At 32.7% G+C, this 8,933-nt stretch overlaps 1 pseudogene; it reads left to right on the forward strand.

The window, feature by feature from the left end:
• Positions 1–4,596, forward strand: part of LOC115232746 — an 8,048-nt pseudogene extending 3,452 nt beyond the window's left edge.
• The last annotated feature ends 4,337 nt before the right edge of the window (positions 4,597–8,933 follow it).

The following is an 8,933-nucleotide window of genomic DNA, read 5'->3' on the forward strand; positions in this document are numbered from 1 at the left end:
GGGGGGGGGCAACAAGTTTTGTAAATTGGTAGATCTCACAGAGTACGAAATTTGTGAAGTTAATGAAAACGTACGACCCTTTCGGCAAACTCTGTTTATAATGAAATGAAACGATTAGCATTTCTTTTAAGGGAAACTTTCCTAATAGAATTGAAGACACAGGCCTGTACACTGTACGTATTGGGAGAATGTTTATGGCCTTGTTTGACATGTCAAACACCTTCTAGCAACAGTAAATTTTTTTAACTATTTAAATATTTTAATTGGTAATTTATATTGTTAAGATGAATTAACCGATACTTTTTACTTTCAGTAAATAATGCACCAGTGTGCAACAAATGTTATATTTTGCTTGCAACGCGAGATATGCAGGCGTTGACTTGTGACCACACTTATTGCAAATATTGCGAAGACCGACTGCCATTTCAAATAGATTGTCTTTCTATATTATCGCTATGTGCAATGTAATAAATGGTCAACAATTTTTTTATTATGTAAGTTTTAAGAAAAGAAATTCCTTTCATCTCTACTTTTGCAATGTATATAATAAAATGTAATTGACTAATGCTTCTTATAAAATATCTTGTTGCAACATGTAAACAGCATGTATTAAAAAAAATTGAAGCTGCACTTATGTTCTGCATTGCTCAAGTTTATTTCAATCTTTCAAAATTATATATATTTATTTTAAATATAATCTATTTGAGAAAATATATGAATTTATATATTTCAATAAAGATGAAATATGTTTACAGATTAAGCAGATGGAGACAGCAAATAAAAGACTAAAGAAAAGATGCAATTACGGACATTTTCAAATTTTTACTTACATGTAATCATAAATATACATATATCTTACTCATCAAAACTTTTTAATAAAACTGCTTAATAAAAATTTTTAATAAAACCCGTTTTCTTACTCAAGCAAAAAATCTGAAGAAAGATTTGATATCAGACTTTGCTGTAAGTGTCTAGAAGATCAATAGCACATTTAAATTTGTACATTCGCAGTTGTTTACAGTAAACGAAAAAAGATTTGAAAAAGATAATTGGTAAAGTACTTCAATTTTCGTCTCATAATGTTCTCTCTTCATATGTTAAATTTTATATAGTCTAACTTGCTGCAATGTATTTCTTTCTTACCGTATCATATCTAGTTTTCTAAACAAATAAAAAGTAAATAACAACAATATAATCTTGAAAGATAAAAGTTACAAAATAATAAAGAAAAGTCTTAGACAAACTTTTCTGAATAGATCTTATGCAAATATATGATGATTGTTGAACAGTTAACAGATCATAGTCCATTATAATTCAGTTTGCATATTATTTACCATTAATTCTTGTATAAATATATATAAATGATCGCATATAATACAATAGCAATGCAACTTCATAAGCAATCTGATGCCATCTGTTGGTTAATGCCTGCACTACTAGTGCATCTTCTCACGTTTGATCAACAACGTAGAACAAAATAATGCTCAAATGATATTATTCAACAGGAAATTTGTCTGCAACGGTTTTTCGTATAAAAATTTGTTCTCGCTCACTGGTACATTTTCAGAAAATACAATTCAACAGACGGCGTTAGAAATATGAAACTCTTTCTATAAACCAGCAGGTGCATTCATCTCAATAGCACGCGTCGTTAAAATTCGACGAAATAAAATATTCTTAAAATAAGAATACAATTTTTTCAATGCGGTTTCATTATAGTGACGAGGAAGATAACGAACACATTGTCTAAGCATTAGAATTCTGAGAAGATTTCAGATAGTTCTATCCATCTTGAATATGATTGATGGATTGAAACTCCGTATGAAAAAAATATTTACTAAATACTTCATAATATTTAATATTAATATATAAATAAAAAAATTATTTATGCGGTGCAAGCATATTAAACACAATCGATGTTACAATCAAAATGCAGATGCCGCAAATGACTAATCGAGGTTATCACGTAAAAGAAGTGAGGTATTTCGAACACAATCACGAAAAATGGAATATTGCCAAACCAATCTAAATTAGAAACCGATAAAGATGAAAAAAGCTGAGAAAACGGCACCGCGATATTGTATTAGATGTCAAAAAGGCAACGATAAAAAATGATTTTACAATAAAGTACAATAATATACAAATGCATAACGCGTTTTATATATGTATTTATTTCATTCTCTCTAGAATGGAAGCGATGTAATCTTGTGGGTTTTGAATGAGTTCCACCCTCACGATGCCCTTCAATACCTTCTCCGTATCGGTTTCCGTCAACGGATAGACGATGCCAGGACAGTCTATCAGATAGATGCGGCGCACGAGAGATATATACTGCCATACTTTTGTCTCACCGGCTATAGGCGCTACTTTGCATACCTTCTTGGAACGCAAGGTGTTTATGATAGAACAAATAAACCGCGGAAAAATAGTGTTCAATTTTAAAAAATGAGGTGCCAACTTCACAGAGAGTTGTGTAAAGATTTTTATATGTGTATAATAAATGAAAACTCATTAACTCATTTTCTTTTTCCAAAAAGGAAAGGTTGTCGTAACTTAACCATTTATCCCCGATCCGCCGGGATACCATGGTACCGCGACTCGTAAAATGAAACATTTTATGTTCTATTTGCAGATGGATGACCAGAAAAAAATTGAAAAGATACAAAAGAAATCTTTCTGCACGTCGTTCGGGATACCTCGTGAGAAATGGATAGCAAAAAGAAGGGAATTTGAGCGGCGGTATTCGTCATCCAACATCGACGAGCGATGCGTCGAGAGAACGTGGCAAGGGGGCCACACTTCCCGGCCACAAGGAGGAGAAGGAGCAGGAGGACCGCGAGACGGCGGCCTCAAAAAACTGAGGTAAGCTGCTTTAATATATAAACTTTTGTATATTAATGATAGAATTATTAATTCTTATTTTTTTTTAGCAACTCGCAGCGGCAGTAAAAATCGCAAAGAAGAAATTAGTTTTTTTTAATTTTCGTTTTTTTTTCTTTTGTTGTAAATATTTAAGTTTTTATCGAAAGTTTTACCGAAGAGATTATCAATGACGAGGATAAATGTAATATTGAACATTAAAATCACGACATTTCACGGATGCTTATCGAGTGTCATATCACTCGACGAAAGAACGAAGAGTCCCACGTTCACGTTGCGACAAAATCTACTGTGAGAAAATTAATAACTGCTTACCATTGAGACAGTGCCGTTATAACGCGCGTATCTCCTATGCAAACAATATCTGCGACTAAAGTTGTCGCGATAAGCGTCGCAGTGCTTTACTATCGCGTAATATGGTTTTTCGGGCCCGAAAAATCATCTAACATCATTAACGGTACGCCGCGAAATACCGTAATCGAAAATGAATGAAGAGCCGCGTGTATCACTTTTCATGCGTGCCGTGATGCAAGATTAAATCGAGAAGCGCGCGTTTCACACGCCTCACTCGCGAACCTCAAGAATACATATATTCGAGAAAAGATAGCTATCGCATGCACAGAGAAAACTCGACGTCCCGAAATACATGCAAATATATGAACGCGGCATTAATACAGCGCGAGATAAAATATTGGCGCGGTCGCACAATTCTGACAAAAAAATGTGAGCCTTCTTGAAAAGTACGATGGCCACTTCCGCATTCTTTTGTATTCTTTGGAAATCCACGATAGATTTTATTTCATCGTCAGATGTATTTTTTCGTTTAATACGCAATTTCAACTTGTACATTTATCAACATCTTGTTTCACGTTATCTTTTAAAAAAATCTATAAATATTTTCAAGAAATATGGAATTATATTTACATTTCGGATAATTGCAACATCCCTAAAACAGAATTTTTTTTTGGCTGTGAAATTTATTTTGAACTCTATACATTTCAAATTTAATAATGTCATTTATTAATGTCATTTAATAATGTCATTTATATTAACAAACGTAAAGTACTCCTATGGATTCACCTTTGTCCCCTATTGTAGCTAACATTGTTTTACGAATCTGAAGAATCGCATTTAAATTATTAAAATTCAGGCCGGCATTTTAAACCATTTCAAAAATATATTCAAAACTATATAAATATTTGTATATATAAAAGCTTAATATGCATATAGAAGGAAAAATGCAATATAGAAGGAAATGAGCAAAAAACTCCAAAAATCTAATAAAATAAATAAAAAAATTCAAATAGAGCTACAATAAATTGCGAAAACCAAGATTGATGTATTATCTAAAATAGATCAAAAATTAGATGAGGATTTCAAGTAAATGTTTTATATTTTTTTTAAATGAATTTAATTTTCAAAATAAAACAAATTTATTATTATTATAATAAATTTTTTTTTTTAAGAACGTTGTTTCGCTCATTTGCACAATCGTTTTAGTAGTTTCCACTGTTCTGGGATATGTCATGCTCAAACGTAACAGAAGGTAAAACATAATCCTTTCGAGTTCTTGAAATTTTAGTTTGCATCAGCATCGTGTTTTCATTAATTGCATCTTTGACAAAACAAACTGGGGTGAATTATTACCGAGACAGCAAGACCATCCTAACCAGCAACATCCTAACCAGCACCATCCCAACCAGCACCATCCAAACCAGCACCATCCCAACCAGCACCATCCCAACCAGCACCATCCCAACCAGCAACATCTCAACCAGCAACATCCCAACCAGCAACATCCTAACTTGTCCCGCTGTATGTCGACCGTGCAACTCAAATCGACGGCTGAACGTGACAACAGACGTAACCATCAAGTTTACACTAGTTTGCCCGTAAAACAAGAAACTCACAAATTCTACCGATCACGGATCAAGTATATATCTATGTAGCGATTATTGTAGTCAAAAATTATTCATTTTCTGAATGCAAGTTCCTAAACGCCTCGATATACTTTGTAGAAATGTACGAGATAAGTCCGTACGCTACATTTAGCATTCCCGGAAAAGAGAATTGTTGACGATGACAACAGTAACGCTCGATTACACGATGCAATTCAAGACGGTTACTTGGAGAACGAGGACATCAATACCATCGATTACGAGAGATCTAACATGTAGTTTGAAAGATAATTCTTATTTATATTAATCTCCTTTTTCTTTTTCGACAAATATATTTATTAACCGTTTGAACATCGTATATTATCCCTATGTCTCGTGCACACATATATACTATTTTTATTATATTGGATTGATAATCTATTAAAACTATTCTATAAGAGAATACATAATAATAGTAATAATTAAATAGAATACGAAAAGTTTTTAAACATACAATAAGGAAAAGAAATGCTAAATACCATTAATCATGTTTAAGAAAAAAAGAAATAAATACTGTAAAAATATTGTAATATATTTTATATTATTGTATCGTAATATATATATGTATATTGTAAAAAATGCTTACATGTAATAAAAAAATAAATATTTCGCGTAATTAATCAATTTTAAGAAGTGAGAAATCATTTAACAATGTAATGAATAGTGTGAATGCGTACAAGCATATGAGATATGTATTTCGCTAAATACAATAAACATATAGATTAATAATAAATATGTCTCTATTATTGTTATTAGTTTTTGTAATAGTTATTTACGAATCACATATAATTAGAGAATTATGCGAACTTTGAATAATCAAATCTTTAACTCCACGGAATTATTAATTACTTTTTGACATATAAAACTGGTAATATCTTGTAACTTGTAACTATTAAACCATTCATATAGTAATACGCATTATATTTTAATTGAATATATATCTCTTTATTCTTTATCTTATTTATGTATAGTTATCTTAACAAATTTCAATTAAATGATTTTTTTTTTCTTAGCTTGAAAGTTAAAGAGCCGAAGAAATATAAGAAATACAACGAGAGAGCACAGAAATGTAAAAGCACATACAACTATCAGGCTAACAATAAGCTAAACTTCTCTCTCTCTCTCTCTTTCTCTATAATGTTATGGATTTAAAACAATGGCCATTCCCGTCATGAAATTATCCTCGTTGCGATTAAGGTTTTTACATACTGTTCCAGAATTGGAACGCTGGTATTTCCGTTGGCGATGGAAGATTTCTCTCGCGGAAGATTGTCATACGTACGCTAAAACGATGCGAAACGAGCGGATTTGCGGTGTACTTAGAAAATGATTTCCACCGTAATTAGAGCACGGAATTGTAAATCGTTTTAGACGATGGATCACGTTAGATCCGCCCGAATAGGGGCACTTTCACATTTTTGCTCAAACTGAATAGCATTCAGAAATTTTTAGAAAAAGTCACATGAATATTCGTGACTAGAAATGCGTGACATTCCAACATGAATGAAATGAATCAAACTATCGACATTTTACATTTAAGCTTTCTTGATAAAAATCAAAGAATAGAATTTCTCCAAATCTAAAGAAAGATTTAATAAAGTTCCGGAAAAATAATTTCGGATCCAAGAGATTGGAACTGTAAAAGAAAATTAAATAAAAAAAAGCTTAATGGCTGGCTTAATGTCAAGCTGCCCCCCCCCACTTTGAACGTAAATTCCTGCTAAACGGTTTGAGCAACAAAATCCGGATTACGGCAACTAATTAGCACGAGGTTGGAAGCGGTCTTGGTTGCACGAGACCGAAAACTCCGCCGCCTATCACGACTGCACCGCTGCCACCAACTAAATGTGGGCCACGTCTTGGCTGTCACTGTCGTAGCACCGCGACGTGTCGGCACGCTCTACCTCAACTCATTTGACCGACGAAGGGCTGAAGAAGGAAAAAAGGGCCGTAGGAATTTCTGACGTCGTTTGATTAATCAAAATTTGCAACAAGAATTCAAGGAAGGAAGACAGAAAAACAGAGAGTATTTCGCCATTCTTTCAGCGTTAATTATATCGCAGCCGCGAAAGCCATTTAAACTCGTCGTTCGACACATATCCACATGCTCTATTATGCATTCACACGTACACGACATTAATATACACGTACACGACACTTATAAGGGACCCAAAAGCCTGATTAACACCGCGTACTTCCTGTGATCGTCGATTAACACGATAAGCGGAATAATTAAAAATAGCGACGCAACGAAAGGAGAGATATGTTCAGGTCACGTACAAACAGAAACGTGAATTACTGTATGCTCTCGTAAGAAAAAAGACGACGCCGTGTTTCAAAGAGTATCGAGATCGGTAGATGCGACGAGGCGAGGTAATTGAAGTCGATAATTTGTACAATTCCAAATATTTGATCTACTGGTATGTATAGATATAATTATCTCTATATAAAAACAACTCATTTTTAAATTCTAAAATTTTTTTAAATGATTAAAAATGATTACATAAGTATTTGTGCCTTAGTCTTAGAAAATGGACTTGAATTGTGTTATTTGTTTTGTTTTCATCTTGTTGTATCAGGAAAAAAAAGGATTTAAATTCTGACAAAGAAGGATGAAAAAGTATTAACAATATTTAAATTCATAATTTAATTTTTTAACGGTATAAATTTCTCCATCACTATGGTGAAATTAGATAAAAAGAAATTTTTATCTCGAATAAAATAAATTCTAAGCTAAAGTATAAATAAATTTGTTATCAAGGTTTAAATTTATCATCGAGAAACTTATCGAAGTTTCAAATTTTTTTCATTGATAAATTACAATTTTCGACAATACGTGCAATGATATAATATTGATAGTATCGTTTTCAATCTTTAATTCATGTACGCGTGCGACGTACACATAAAAGATAGAAAATTAATTTATCGCCAAGCCATACTCTCGTTACTCTTTGCTATCGGTTGAAGATAGGAACCGGAAAGAGAGGGAACGAAGAGAGGGGATCGAATCTATATGCTCTAATCGTGCGTTTTCTGGAGAGCTACACGAAACGCGCGTATGCGTATCACGATAATCATCATCTTCGTACGCAAGTAGTAGATTCTTTTTATAAAGAGACGCGCCGTCAGAGAGCAGACGCTATCTAACGGGCCGCATAGTTAAGGATACGAATGCCATAATAATGACAAAGTTTTGTGGTTGTACTTAAGTCATACTTTATACTCTACTTTATTATTAAGATGCTCTAAGCGTAAGTTACTTTTATATTCCATTAGCGAAGTGTCTATCTACAGTTATTGCTACGTTTTTTTTTCTATACTTTTGCATCGTCGAGCTAGACGACGAATCGACTCCGTTTTGCGCTGATCGTCAATTTTGGCGCAAGCTATGAAAACTTTGCAATACTAGCTTACCTACACTCCTCGATAATTAGCACTAAATTATTTGATAGATGCGACTTTATTTGGCGTTGGTGGGGGGGCCAACTTAATATGGGTCAAATGTTGAAGAAACGTTCAGCATGGGAATACAAAAAGTACAATACGATCATATAATCCAGTTAAGGAAGCAAAGAATAGATTTGCATAAAATGTATAACAACCATATAAACAAAATAAATAAAGAATTACAAGAAACTCATAAAAATCTCGAAAAAGTCAGAGCAGAATTAATTTAATTTTTAAAATTAAACAAATTTATTGTTTTAATAATTAATTTTTTTCAGAAAAGGAATTGAAGAAAAAGAAAAATTCTTAAATGATTTAACTCAATATACAAGACGAGCTTTACAACAAAATTTCGACAATTATCAAAAACAATTACCTATTTCGGTAATTATCTGTTCCAGAAACTAATACAGTAGATACTATGACGGAAAGTAATGACGAAAGTAATGACGATGCGATTTAATCCTAAATATCGAGTGAACCATATATTCCTTAATAAAACAACATAATTGACCTTAGATTAGCCTCGTGGCGAAACTGTTACTTATCCGGGAGGGTATTTAATTCTTCTTTTACGATATTTCAGAAATAGGAAATATAGTAACACAATACATCTGTCCTTGTTTTACATTATATTTTTATGCCGATTGCCATTAGCAGCCGTTTACT

This window comes from Formica exsecta, unplaced genomic scaffold, assembly GCF_003651465.1.
Source record: "Formica exsecta isolate Colony F162 unplaced genomic scaffold, ASM365146v1 scaffold15, whole genome shotgun sequence".
NCBI classification, from domain to species: domain Eukaryota; kingdom Metazoa; phylum Arthropoda; class Insecta; order Hymenoptera; family Formicidae; genus Formica; species Formica exsecta.